The following is a 15605-nucleotide window of genomic DNA, read 5'->3' on the forward strand; positions in this document are numbered from 1 at the left end:
AATAGTTTCCATTTAAACAACATAATTTATTCTACACATATTGAATATTGTCACATAACAAGTGTTGTACGTATTTATACATAATAAAAGCCTCTTTGTGGAATTATGATTTTAAACATCAACGTACTCATCATTATATAGATTAAATATTTGGAAACAACAGCGTAATAATAATTATTTTAATTAACATGCATATTTAAAATATTAAAATGTACATTTATGAATAATTATAACAATACTAATAACGAATTTTAACAATTGGCCAAAATAATATTAAATTGTGTTATTTTTTGTTTGTTTGATATTAATAGTTAGCACATATGTACGTTGAAGCTCTTGAAATAATTGTGCAATTTAATTAAAAACAATTTTCTTTGTTTAACAAAATAATGAGTTTGTTAATTAACGTTTTAAGTATTTGTTTGCTAAATATTTAAATAAACAAAACCATAATAATAATAATCTGTTGAAATACTTTGTTATTATTGATATTTAATTGTTGTGACATTTAATGTAAATTATTGTTAATGCTTGAATTCTGTGTTTAAACACAAAGAAATTCAAAATTTCAATACAAATTATAATTCTAGTTTATGTTTGTGATTAATAGAAATTAGTTATATAAGCTTTTTGGTAGATATTAATAGTAGGTCTAGAAAATAAAAATTTTCGTTAATATATCTTTGTTTGAAGTTGAATTTTTCAGAAATTTAAATTATTAGTTCTAACTATACGGATCTTGGTTTAGACCAATCAACTGTAAGGTTCATCACAAACCTTCTACGATACAGGATCATTCGCTCCGAAAAGGGAACGGCAGTGATCACGAGAATGGCCACTAGGGGTACACCTCAGGGAGGTGTCTTATCGCCACTTCTGTGGAATTTGGCCATAAATTGTCTGCTCAGGAAATTGGATCTCTTAGGTTATAAAACTGTCGCCTACGCGGATGACGTCGCGGTGGCAGTCTCTGGGATCCACTTGGACACGATATCACAACGCCTGGAACATGCACTCAGTATACTGAGTCGGTGGAGTACGGACAGTGGATTGAGTGTAAACCCAGGCAAAACTGAACTTGTACTGTTCACAAGGAGGTACAAGATTCCTCATTTCTCGCTTCCCCGATTAAATGGTGTTGAACTAACACTATCGGACAGTGCGAAATACTTAGGAGTTATTCTGGATAGTAAACTATCCTGGAAACCCAATACCCTTTCAAGGACGTCAAAAGCCTTGACGGCTATGTATGTCTGTAAGAGGGCGATAGGTACGCAATGGGGTATTAGACCCCAGTTTGTCAACTGGCTATGTGATGCGGTCATTAAGCCGACACTGTTTTATGGAGTTTCTGTCTGGTGGAAGGCACTAGACAGTGGCTCGACGTGTATGCTATTCGAGAGAGTGTTAAGGAGAATGGCAATCCTGATAACAGGAGCTTTAAGAACGACCGCAACAAAGTCGCTCTTTACTATATTGAACTGGATCCCTGTGGATCTTATGGCAAGAAAAATGGCATTTACTTCTGCCTTTAGGCTAAACGCGATTGGTGCGTGGAAACACGCTCCATATGGTCACGCCAGCATAATAGGTAGTATTCAGACTCTTCCGGAGAATATCGATTACTGCATTTCTAGGCCCTTCTTAGCGAGGAATTTCGATTTCTCAATTCCGTGTGGTACGGAAGCAATGAACGGGCCCTTACATGACACAACGGGTCTCTCAGTCTATACGGACGGTTCTGTGAAGGGAGATCGAGTTGGCGTAGGTGTCTATATTCGGGAACTCGATATTAGGTTATCTTTCAGACTTCCGAATGAATGTAGCATTATTCAGGCTGAATTATCGGCCATCAAAAGGGCGGCTAACTGGCTTAGTTATAACAAGATATCTGACAGGGATATTTGTATATATACTGACAGTCAGGCAGCTATAAAATCCCTGACAGGTGTATACACAACATCTAACTTAGTCCAGGAATGCCGGGCATCCTTAAACAGGATGGCGAGACATTCAATAGTCGTACTCAAGTGGGTACGGGGACACGGGGATATTACTATTACGGGCAACTGTGTTGCCGATGATCTGGCGAGAAAAGGCGCCATGTTACCTGACGGAGACATAGATTTCCTATGTGGGATTCCGTTATCCAAATGCAAGCTACAAATTAGTAACTTCTACTATGAGCTCGCTCAGGCAAGATGGGACTGTGAACCCACATGCACTATGACCAGGACGATATGGCCCCGACTAAATCGGGGACGGACAATTCATCTTCTTGGCTTTACACGCTCACAATTGAGTGGTGTAGTGGCGGTCATAACTGGACACTGCACCTTTGGTAATCACGCTAGGAGACTTGGTTTGCCGTACCACGACTTCTGCAGAAGTTGTCAAAATGAGGAGGAGGATGAAACTATTTTTCATCTTCTTTGTCATTGTCCGGCATTAGGAGATCTACGCCTAAGGTTTCTGGGGCATCGTTCCCTTGATAGTCTCTCTGAGCTCTCGAATATGAGGCTTGAGGGCATTAGTGCCTTTATAGGTAGAAGTAATTGGTTGAAAAGACCAGACACGGGGATCACTTTAGAGTGACCCAATGATCGCCGACTCATTGGCACGTAAATTCTCCAAGATCTCCTCCCTCCTCCCTCTCTTTTTCTTCTTACATCTCCTCCTTAACTTCTTCAATCTTCTTCTTCTCCCTTTTCACTTATATCTGTCCCTCTTTCTTCTTCTTTCTTCTACTTTCAGGTAACACAAAAGGACCATTGATGGACCCATGTGAGCTGCTCTTTCTATCTTCCTTATTTCGTGGCTGCCTGGAAAACCTAACCTAACCTAACCTAACTATACGTCCATTTTAATCAAGTCACCTGCCAGCAAAATCACAAAAATAATACTTTATACTAAAGTTCAAAAAAGAATATAAACTAATCAGCATAATAAAGACATATAAGTATGACTGAAAAAATGAACAAAATAATAACTACAATAAAAGAATATTGCATTTACATGTCACAATGAAAAATGCCAGCAGACACTCAGGCAGATAGACTACCTCCCACTAAGCATTTTTTTGCACAATTCGTTCAGAACTTGTACCGATAGTACGGCACAAGTTGCCGATTTTGTATCTGACATTGTACCAACATTTGTATGAGTAGCTGACAAGAAATCCTAACTCTTTGTCTGGGTAAATTCGTACATTTTTCAGACTCCTTTCTGACTTCTCAATTTCTAAAGCAATTTTTGACATACATTTCTGATTGATATCGAACAAATCTCTGAGACATTTTTTTTTAAACTTAATGTGCCCTCAAATTGCAGACAGGTATCTTTCCAGAAAATGTGTAAAAGTGCCTGAAACAATCATAGAAGAAAAATATTCGGTCAAGTGTCAGAAGGAAATTTACACGAGTCAGTTCATTCTCTGATAAATTTTTAGAATTAGTTCAGAAAATTCTGACATCAGATACGTCGGCAAAACTTGTTTATTGGGCTTAAACATTGTATGCACATTAGGGTGGACCTTAATAAACGAAAGTTGGATTTTGGCCATTCTCACCACCTAGTTTGATGAACATTAGTAAAAAAAAATCATACTGAAAAATGTTTAGGTAAATCGGTTGGGGTTAAGCCCTCTGAAGTTTTGAGATGCATTTACAAAGGAAAATGCATTTTTTCAGTTCTAATTGAGATATAAAAAACAGAAATTGGTCAAAAAATGTTAAAGTTATTAAAAATTCGCCAGGCCATTAATGTGCCTCAGGCAACTAGAACAACAAATGTACGAACAAAATTAATATATTTTGATAAATATTAAAATAAAAGCTAATTTTTACTTAAAATATATCCATATCTACTTGTATGTGTGTTTTTGTTTTCGTAGGATACCGTTAACCTATTCGCAGGTATGACCAAAAAAATTAAATTTTTTTAACGGCAGTTTCAAAACTCCATTTTCAAATTTTTAAAAATGTTGTTAAAAAAATTTCAGAATTGTTTGATGATATTGGGATTTATTGAGAATATAATAGGGAATAAAAATATGAAAAAATTATGAAAATATCTCTTATAGTTTTTCCGTACCTGCGATTTAAATTTTGATATTTTCGAGAAAAACCAATTAGTTGGCCATTTTTTGACAAATGAGCTTTATTTCCTTACTGTTATGAACTTTAAGTAAAACCTATTCAGAATATGATAGTCCAGATAATTGTAAATATACTCTGAAAGTTTTACTAAAATTGGGAAACACTAAACCTTAAATCGTGAAAGTCAAAAGTCAAATGTTTCAATATTTGGAAAATATTAAATTTTTTCAGGATGATTTCTTTACTAATGTTCACCAAACTGCGGGGTGAGAATGGCCAAAATCCAACTTTAGTTTGGATCAGAATATGCCTGTACCAGTTGCCTTTGGTACAAGTTTCCTGTGAGGCTCTGGTCTGATTTCAGCAGCCCATAGCAGACAGGACCCTTTTGCTCCCACCAAAGCTAAATTTCAGACATACAAAATCGTCTTTCAAGATCTCTCAGCTTTAATTCGTATGGTATCCAATTTCCTTGTTTTTGGATGAATCCTGCTGCTTGCAAACGTTTTGAAATTTCTGCTTGTGTATTTTCGAATATTTCTGCAAGCTCTTGTTGAGTTTTACAACAATCTTCATGTAGTAATGCCTCCAGTCATAGAGAATTATACATAGAGACGAGACGCTCCGATTTGTCAAACAAAAATACAACAAATCATATGTCTGATACAAAAACAAAAAAACATTGACCAGCATGTATTTTGTTGTTGCCTGAGATAGGTTTTTGACAACAGACTTAGGTTTCTGGCAATTACGTATCGTCTCTATTTTACCCTATGCTTCCAGTTCTCAGCTGTACTTTTTTTTCCAAATTAAAGAAGTAAAGTTAAATTTTCTTGGCACCAAATTAGACATTTTCGAATTATAAAAAACTTTGTTGTTTACACTAAAATGTTTTATATTTTAAGACCATATTTTTAATTCTTAAGTGAATTTTTTATGCGTATAAACCTAATTTTTAAGAGTATATTTTTGATTGCGCTGGTAATGGCATATCATTAGCAAGTTTTCGCTAACTTTTAAAACTAATCAAATGCATATTTTAAAGCATATGCATAACGACTTGGTGGATTATGTTAGTAATTGAAAGCATTATCAATTTATATTTCTTTCAATTCCAAAAAAACAGAATATACATAAATGGTTTTCTCTTAAAACAAATAGTTTTTATATTCGCTGCATATTTCAAGGGAGGAACAAATAAGAAACAATGATATATAACAGAAAAGGAAAAAAATGAACGGTCTATTAACATTGCTCATGTCACATGACATGTTGAATGACATACAACGTTTTTTTTTATATTGTACATATATTTTTTTGATTCTGTTTTAAGAAAATGCATATGCATATGATAATACACTCACTTGTGATATAAAGGGAAAATGCAATTACGCTGGCAGAGAGTTGCCATTTAAACAAGAAACATTATTTTTTTCTGGGATTAAGAAAATACTGCATAAGCAAAGTCAAGCAAAATATTTTATGCAACTAATATAAGAAAAATAAATTTAAGTTACAATAGTAATACATATTTAAATATAATGGCAATCTTTTTACTGACATGAAACCTCATAAAAACACTGAACAATACAACAATCATATAAAATAGAACAAGATGGCAAAGTAAAAAAGAATGTATAAAATAAAAAAATAGAAATAAAAAAATAATTTTGAAGTTACGTGTCATTTAATATAATACTGCTACTGTGGATGATTGTTGAAATAATATATTGCCTCTTAGCTGCTGCATGATCCTGAAATACAACAGAACAGGACTGGCAAAAAGCATTTAGTGCGCTCTCAAATAACTGACACATTTACATGGTAAAATACAATAAGTGTGTCATTGTCAGTTTTAGCCCGTTACGCTTTTATTTGCAAATTTATTTCATTTTATAAAATTTTCTAACGGTCTTTATTTTATTCAATTCTTTTTTTCTCCTTTTTGTTTTATATTTTTTTTCCCTGTAAAATTTATATAAAATGTAAAGTGATGTATTTGTACGAGCTGTTGCTGCACATTTTTATATATAAATATATATTTTTTTGTACTTTTTGTGGGCCATTTATGTGAGAGTGTGTGCTTTTGTTCTTCTTCTAATGGTTTTTAATATGCAACATGTGGCATGAAATTTATACACTTGTTACTATTTAACAACTATGACAGGTGCATAAAAACTAATATACCATGTAGGGTATGGCAAAAGAATTGCTCTGACATTAAATTTAATGTATCATCACTTTGATGTTTCATCATCAAATATATGAAGCTTAACGTGACTTATTATACTATTTGCGAGAGTTATAGAGTTAATAGAGCATTAAATGTTTCAGTTTCGAAAGGGAAAACATGGCACGTTAAATAAATATTTTGCAATTTGCTGTATGTTTTCGGTTAGTAAATTCCAATAAAATACAAACAGCCATTAATTGCAATGAAATAGAAACCAACAGTTTTATTTTGAAAAGTAACGAAATGAAAACAATTTAATTATTTCTACATATTCATGTTCAATATAGTCAATACACAGAAAAAATTATTTTTCAATTCAAACATTTATCCCATATTGAACTGGTTTCAGTTATTTCATAACTAAATCAAGTATTCATTTGCTCAAAAACAAAATTTCTTGATATTTTCTATTGAATTTTGAGTTTTAAATTTGATTATTTTGACAATTGAATATATAATTTTCGTTATTGGTTGAATTTCAAATACAAAAATTATTGAATAGATAATTTTTAGCCAACTTACCCCCAGTAACACGAAGGCTGGTTATGTGTTAACTAATAGTTATACTGACAGTTTTCATACAAAAATAATTTTAACCGACAGTATAACTATTAGTTAAGGCATAACCAGGCTTCGTGTTAATGGGGGTTAAAGTTAGTTATATAGAAGTTAACTTTAAGTTTTTTTTTTTTTTTTTTTAACGTTTTATTGATTTATTGAATCTGTCTATTTTGACCTTACAATAAGTATTTAAATCTTATAACTAAAATTAAAACTATTTGCTCTTCAGCAAGAGAGCCATTATGGTAAACTGTCACTCATCTTAGCGGGGTGGTAGATCTGCTCTACGGAGCCTGGATCGGGTTTGGGTCTGCACAAGTTGTCTTGCAAGCGTATTGGGATGGTTACGCAGCTTCACAATATATTTCTCACGGATTTTCTCGAACTCTTCCTTTACCAATGTCACTTCTAAGTCTCTGTGGATGTTTTCATTTCTTATGTACCATGGTGCTCCCGTCATGGTCCTAAGAATTTTAGATTGGGCCCTCTGTATAAGATCAATACTGGTGTTGCTAGCCATTCCCCATAATTGAATTCCATATGTCCAAATTGGTTTTAAAACGGTCTTATACAGGATGACTTTATATTCAAGGCTTAATTTTGATTGGTCACTGATTAACCAATGAAAGCTAGAGGCTTTTAACTTCATGTGAAGTCTCTTGGTTTCTATGTGTCGGCGCCAAGTAAGCCGTCTATCTAGATGAATACCAAGGTAGGTGACATAATCAGACTGCGGTATATTAACGTTGTTGAGTGTGACAGGTGGGCAATTTCCTCTCCTTAGAGCGAACGTAACATGTTTACTTTTCAGCTCATTTACCTTTATTCGCCAGTTTTTCAACCATGACTCCACACGTACGAGGTAATTCTGTAGTTGACTAGATGCCATGAGTGGGTTTTCGTCTGAGCTAATAATGGCGGTATCATCAGCAAATGTTGAAATTGTTAGTTTATCGCACGTAGGGAGGTCGGAGGTGTAAATCAAATATAGTGTAGGTCCTAGTACACTTCCCTGTGGAACGCCAGCTCCAATCTTGCATTCTCTCGTCACATAATCATTGTACTTAACTCTGAAAAGTCTATTCGATAAATAAGACTCCAGCAATTTATGAGTACATAGTGGTAGTAAACATTTGATTTTATGTATTAGACCCTTATGCCATACCTTGTCAAAAGCCTGAGCAACGTCTAAAAAGATGGCAGAACAATATTTCTTTAATTCAAAAGATTTTCGAATCTCTCCAGTTAAACGATTGACCTGTTCAATGGTGCCATGATGTTCACGGAAACCAAATTGGTGTACTGGGATAATGTTTCCATCATTCAAAAAAGGTATTATCTTTTCCTGGAATATTTTTTCGAATAACTTCGACAAACAAGGGAGTAGGCTAATAGGTCTATAAGAAGATGGCAGGGTTAAATCTTTACCCGGTTTAGGTATCATTATTATTTGAGAAATTTTCCAATTTTTTGGATAAATTCCTAGTTTCAAGATCGCATTAAACAATATAGCTAGCACAATTATTGCCACATTTGGTAGGTTCTTAATCATTGATGGCGTTATTAAATCATATCCCGGTGATTTTTTCTAGTCTAATTTATTTTTAATTACTCTATTAACATCCTCAGGACTAATATCGAATTGGGCTGCATTAGCCATTGTTGAAGCTGGCAGTTCTTCTAGTTCAAACTCATTTGCCGTGGAGTTGGGTTGAAATACTTCACTTAAATGTACAGCAAATACTGAGGCTTTTTCTATAGCACTTCGTGCCCAGGTTCCGTCAGCTTTTCTTAAAGCGCTTTGTGCCTCTACCGGTGGCTTAATGTTCCTCGTTGCCTTCCAAAGAGAGAAATTTGTGTATTTTGTACTCGTCAAACTTTTAATATATTTTTCGTTTATGCGATCCTCCTCTAAATGAAGGGCTCTTTTCAGTTTTCGTACTGCTGCGGACAGCCTCTGCTTTGCAGCAGGTGATCTATTATGTTGCCATTCTCTTCTGAGTCTTCTCTTTTCGAGAAGAAGTCTTTCAATATCCGAACTTGAAATAGGCGTATTAGTTTTTGGAGGGATCTGGCACCTAGAGTGTTCCAGAGCCGAAACAATCAATGACGTGAAGTCATTAACGGTCCTATCTATGTCTTCCTCACACTGTAAATTAGGATTTGTGTGGATATGACTGCTGATATATTTCCTATATTTTAGCCAATTTGTCTTAAAATACAAAGAGTCCTTAGGAAATCTTGGGGTGTTGGGTCTCTCACAATAATTAATAATTACAGGAGAGTGGTCAGAAGATAGATCATAGGATATTTCTGTGGATATTGCATTCCGAATAATATTTCTGCATATGGCGAAGTCTATTAGATCAGGAATTTTTCTAGGATCAGTTGGCCAATAAGTTGGGTGTCCAGGAGACACAAAATCTAAGCAATTTTTGCGATCAACTAGAGCTTTATACAGCTGTCTACCTCTGGGATTTACCAATCGCGAACCCCAATATGTATGTTTGGCATTGTAGTCTCCACATGCCAGAAACCGATCTCCTAGTGTTATAAAGAATTCTTCAAATTTTTCCTTGGTCATCGAAAAACGTGGTGGGCAATATATAGAGCTCAGAGTTAGGTCTCCAGCTGGGTATTCAAGGCGAATAGATGTTGCTTGCATATAATCCTTTGAAAACGCTTCTAGGGCATAGTGTCTCAATCGGTTTCTAATTATGATACCGGTACCGCCATGTGCCTTACCATCCGGATGGTTTGTGTAATAAAATGAGTATCCTGATATATTAAAGTTATATCTATTTGTAAGATGTGTCTCCGAAATTAACATCACATCGATGCTTTTATTTAACATAAAATGGGAAATTTCCGATTTGTGCTGGTTTAAACCATTTGCATTCCAGAAACATATCTTCAAAAAATTCATTTTCTTGTTAATAGAATTTGAATCATTTGGTTCTGTGTTGGCTAATTTTTATTTAACTTAAAGTTAGTTATTTAAAAGTTAACTTTAAGTTGACTAATTTGTAGCTAACTTAAAGTTAGTTATTTAAATGTCAACTTTAAGTTAGTTATTTAAAAGTTAACTTAAAACTAGTTATTTAGAAGTTAACTTTAAGTTGACTAATTTGTAGCTAGCTTAAAGTTAGTTATTTAGAAGTTAACTTTAATATGTTGTAGCTAACTTAAAGTTAGTTATTTAAAAGTTAACTTTAAGTTGACTATTTTGTAGCTAACTTAAAGTTAGTTATTTAGAAATTAACTTTAAGTTGAATATTTTGTAGCTAACTTAAAGTTAGTTATTTAAAAGTTAACTTAAATAAAGTTAGTTATTTAAAAGTTAACTTTAAGTTGACTATTTTGTAGCTAACTTAAAGTTAGTTATTTAAAAGTTAACTTTAAGTTGAATTTTGATACCAAACTCGAAACTTCAATTTAAAGCTAGGTACTCTGTTCAAAATTTCGTGCGAAATGCTGTCAAACTAAATACAAAATATTTGGAATGAAATATATGCGAAATAATTTCGCAAAAGTTGTACTCTGTTTTTAATGTGGAAAACATGTGAAATACATCTGGCAACCTTATTTTTCCACACGAAATAACATACCCAGCACTTCTTTCGCACGAACGCACCACGAACGATATCGGTTTTAGGAATGAAAAACTATATATATATATAGGGTTAAAAAATATTTTTTCCGATTTTGACCCATTGTAGGTCCAACTTAGTATGGTCTTATATACGTCGTTGAACAGGTCTTTGAAATATCTATCATTAGATATCCATATTGTCTATATTAATGATTTAGTAATCCAGATATGGGTCAAAAATAGGTCAAAAATCGAGGTTGTCCTGGTTTTTTCCTTATATCTCAGCGATTTGTGGACCGATTTTCTCGATTTTAAATAGCAACCGAGCCGGAAGAATTTCGGAGATATTGATGTATCATTCGTGTATGTAAGTTATTTGGGGGCTTCAGAAAGTTGATTTCAACACACAGACGGACAGACGGACATGGCTATATCGACTCCGCTATCTATAACGATTCAGAATATATATACTTTGTGGGGTCGCAAATGAAAAATGTAGAAATTACAAACGGAATGACAAACTTATATATACCCTTGCCACTCATGGTGAAGGGTATAAAAATAGGCAATTTTTGAATGGACCTGGTCCCCTAGGTATCAAAAAGTATAAATTTTTTTTCATTTTAAATATTTGACGTAAAGTTAGCTTTTCAAAAAGTACAAATTCATTATACTCACTTCTTTCGCACGAAATTAAAACTAACAGCTAGTTGTCAAACAGCATATAAAATTTTTCGCATGAAAAAACCATAATTTTTCTCAAATATGAACAGAGTACTAGGCTTAACTTAAAAAGAATAAAAGTACTTTTTTCCCCAAAAAAATTGCGAAAAAACGCCTTTTTTATTTTTTTTAAATTCAAATGCATGTAACTTTGGACTCAGTCATGATTTTTAAACAGTTCTTTCTTTATTTGATATATATGTACATCTATTGTTAATCCTATAAAAGAAAAATGGATAAAATCGGGGAATTTTTGGAACCGCGGTCACCAAGAAACTGGAGTAGGGTGGGTAAAAATGTTGAAAATTAAATTTTCAAATGCGAATATCTCCTAAGCTATAAGAGATAATTGATAGCTATGACGAGGTTTTATGTAGTGCTCGACGAGGAGATAGCGGATGGTATACCAGCACTGGTCTTGAAGCAGTGTCTTCGACGCTAGCTCGTCCATTAGCTAACCTTTTCAGCACTTTATACCGTGCCGGCAATATCTTTTCTGAATAAAGTGGTACTTAATTACTTCGCGCAAAAATATTAAATCCTGAATATAATCGTGAGTTTTTCGAGATTTATATTAATAAATATGGAAGTGTCTAAAGGACTTCAAAGAGTATGTGTTTACCGAATATGGTAAAAATTGGAAGAACCAGGATCCGAAATTTTGTTTTTAAAGATATAAGTAATAAACCATGCACAACATAGGATTTTTAAAAGTTTTTTAAAGCAAATTTCTTAAACATGTTTCAAATACTTCATAAATTTTTCAAAAGCTTTTGTTTAAAACAAATCAGTTTTAAGTAGTTCTGCTTTGTTTCAATTTAAGTTTCCTAACCTAAACCGGAAGTTCAGGTATGCAGTTCTTAGAGTTTTCTTTTCAATATCCTTTCACAATACAAAAAAGAAAAAATATCAATTGAACAACATTGAAACAAAAGACATTAACCATGACTTGTAATTTAAAGAGAAATAAGGTAAAAAGGGGAAATAAACCAGTAAATAATAAACTGCAACAATAAAAATAAACAACAAAAACAAAACAATGGCGTATAATGTAAACAAAAGGAAATGAACTGTAGGTAAGTAAGAGGAAGTGAATAGATGAGAATGTGTGTGTTTGTGTTTAAAGTAGGACTTTAATGACAAAAAATGTGAACCTATTGTAGGTTTGCGCAAACATGTCTGTATATAGATACTTATACTTGATAGTCCATCTAAAAAGTGTCTGTTAACCTTATGACTTTTACTCCTTTTTTCCTGTTGTATTTTATTTTTATTTTTTTATTGTTTGTCGTATACACTTTATGTTTAAAGTAGAACAAAACAGCAGAAAAAAACACGTAATACAAAAAGGTTTTACACAAAGCCACTCAACAAAATAACACCTAGATAAATAATGGAAATGGGCAAAAAAAGGAATAAAAATAATATAAACTGAAGGACTACAATCTATGATTCTCTATGTTTTATTACACAATGGGCAACAGCTGAGGCACACACTCTTATACACCATTATTATCTGGGGATATTGTGTATATATTTTTAACACATTTTTTAAACACAGTGTGTACATTTTTATTAGTATTTTGTTGTATCAGCAAAATTTGGAAAAAAAATGGGTTATCTACCTTTATCACTAGACGACATAAGGGATTTTATATTTTTGTTATTTTATTTTTTTTTTTATGTACGAGTACAAAATTATATTGTCTATTTTTTATTTGCTTCGATTTTGCTTTTATTTGAAAATGTAAATATAATTTTCTCCCCAATGATATCAGTCGTTGTGTATTGTTGCTGATTTTGTGCGACAACTGTTTTCTACACAAGTGATAATTTTTTATTTTTAAGGTTTTATTTTATTACAAAAGGTCATCGTTTGTATATTATTATAAGATTTCTTTTATCATTTTTTTTATTTTAATTGTATTAGTTGGACATAAGAAGAAAATCTTAAAACATATATATATTATTTTTAGGCAACGTATAAAAAATGTATAACAATAATCATGGAATAGTTTGCCAATTGAGGTATAATTTGAAAAAGAATTTTAGTCATGAAAAATATTTAGTTTTTGATTCAATAATACCCAAATTCACATAAAAACAACACGAAATAAAAAAAAATTGCGATTAAATTAAATGATGATTATTCTATGTAAAGATGTCAAAATAATTCTTTATTAAGTAAAATATTGTTAAAAGAGTCGAAAAAAACTTAACCTTATTAATTTGGCATGATTTGATTTATAAGTTTCATTTCTAAATAAATCAGAAATGAATTGTTTATATTTGGATCCCTAATTTGTAAATATTAATTCATAGGTTGCATGCTTAAATTATTTCGCTCGTAAGATGATAATCATCGGAAGATGATAATCTTTGGAAGATGATAATGCAACACAGAAAATTGTTGCATTATCATCTTCAATTGCAGTAAACTTTAAATAAGATAATCGAGATATAATCGACAAAGATAATCGAGATATAGAAAAAGATGTTTGAAAGTGAAAAAGAAAACCGTATCATAGAAAAAGAAGAACGAAGGGGGAGAAAAAGTCAGACCACAAGGCAGTCAGCCCTACAGCATATTCTGTGGAAGGAGTTGTCGCAAATAACAAACTTGTTATCAAGCTGCGAAGACATACAAATAAAATTAGCTGAAACTGCATTTTCATATTAAACTATTTAACATAAGAATGTATATGGGGAATTTCATGTCAAGTGAACCAACTTTTGAAATCGATGTCTTCCAATTCTGACACAATTTTTCAACAATATCGGTGAAGAACTCTCTGAGTTAGAGGCGGATCAAAATTTTACATTTTGGCCAAGCTGGTGTTTTTTCTAAACCATGTAACTTATTACCAATTGTTCCTAGCAAAATGTGTCCCAAATAGTTTAGATAGCTATTTCCTCAATCTTTTGAAAAAAAATTAAAAAAAAAAAATTTTCGAATTTTTTTTTCCGAAATCAAAAACAGTTTTGACTTTTTTTTCAAAATGGACCCTTTATTGAACCAACATCGATGTCTTCCGATCGGGATGAAATTTACACCAAGATTAGACCTATTTTTCAACAAGATCGGTCAAGAACTTTCTGAGTTGGAGGTGGTTAAAATTTGGCATTTTGGCCACACTTGTGTTTTTTCTCATCCATGTAACTTATTTCCTATTGTTTATAGCAAAATGTGTCTTAAATAGTTTAGATAGCTGTTTCTTCAATCTTTCAAAAATAAATATTTTGAAAAATAAAATACAAAATTTTTAATATTTTTTTTTCCAAAATCCAAAAATATTTTTGACTATTTTTTTAAAATGGGCCTTTTTTTCTTAAAATCAAGCTAAGGTCTTTTCCTTGAAGACCTTTTTGGTCGCTTATTGGGATGCGGGTGGGATATCTATCAAAATAAATATTTTGTAACTCAAGACATAAAATTTTTGATTTTTTTTATTCAAAATCTCACTTTTTTCAAAAAACTGTTTTTTTTCATTTTTTTTTCGCTCAAAAGAAAGCTTAGGTCCATTCCTTTAAGGGGTTTTAGTCGCTTAGTGGGATTCGAGTGGGATATCTATCAAAATAAATGTTTTAACTCAAAAATTGTATGTCTGGAGTTAGAAACCATTTATTTTGGGACCAAAAAGCTCCCTTTTTGTCTCTAACAACAGCTGTTGTCTAACCCCAATTGATATAATTTGGATCAGAAGACACGTATGTGCTTTTTGTAGTGTAGAGAAAAGTCATTACGTTACTTTATATATACCAGGTTATCAAGCATGAAGTCAATAGTGCTGATATAATTCTTATTTTAGGGGAATTTCAGCCAGCCCACAGAGTGTTGAAATGTACCAAAAGTGGCGATTAATTCAAAAGCTGAACTTTATCTGTTTCAGTCATGTTTGGTATTGGGTTAAAGTGCATTAAATAATACATCACAAACTGCTAAAATTACAGTTGTGAGTAACTTACTTTATTGGCAGTGAGCGGTCAAAGTCAAATAATTTTTACAAATTTTGCGTGCTGTGGTTAAAATTGAAAATTGTGATATTTCGAGAGCTTATATTTTTTGTTAAATCTGTTAAAAGTAGAAATATTAAAATGGAACCATCAACATCAGGTATTTGAGAACACAAATAAATAATTTTTGTTTAGATAAATGTTTTGAAAATATTTTTTAAGATTTTTTTTAAAGTTCTCCATTATTGGGTTTTTTTCGATATATAGATTGAGTTTAAAAAAATCAGGGCAAGATCGGGTAAATTCCATTAAATGCTCTTAAAATATGAACTTTCAGCTTCTATATACAGAAAAAATCGTGCGGGTTTATTGAGGTTTTTTACTTATTTAAGTTATAGTGAAAGAACTCCTCTTGCTAAAAAACATATTCTGATACAAAATAGGT

At 32.3% G+C, this 15605-nt stretch overlaps 1 protein-coding gene across 1 annotated transcript in view; it reads left to right on the forward strand.

The window, feature by feature from the left end:
* Nucleotides 1-15605, forward strand: part of klg (klingon) — a 256568-nt gene that overhangs the window by 195082 nt on the left and 45881 nt on the right. The gene's annotated exons all lie outside the window — the stretch shown is intronic.

This window comes from Calliphora vicina, chromosome 1 (genome assembly GCF_958450345.1).
Source record: "Calliphora vicina chromosome 1, idCalVici1.1, whole genome shotgun sequence".
NCBI classification, from domain to species: domain Eukaryota; kingdom Metazoa; phylum Arthropoda; class Insecta; order Diptera; family Calliphoridae; genus Calliphora; species Calliphora vicina.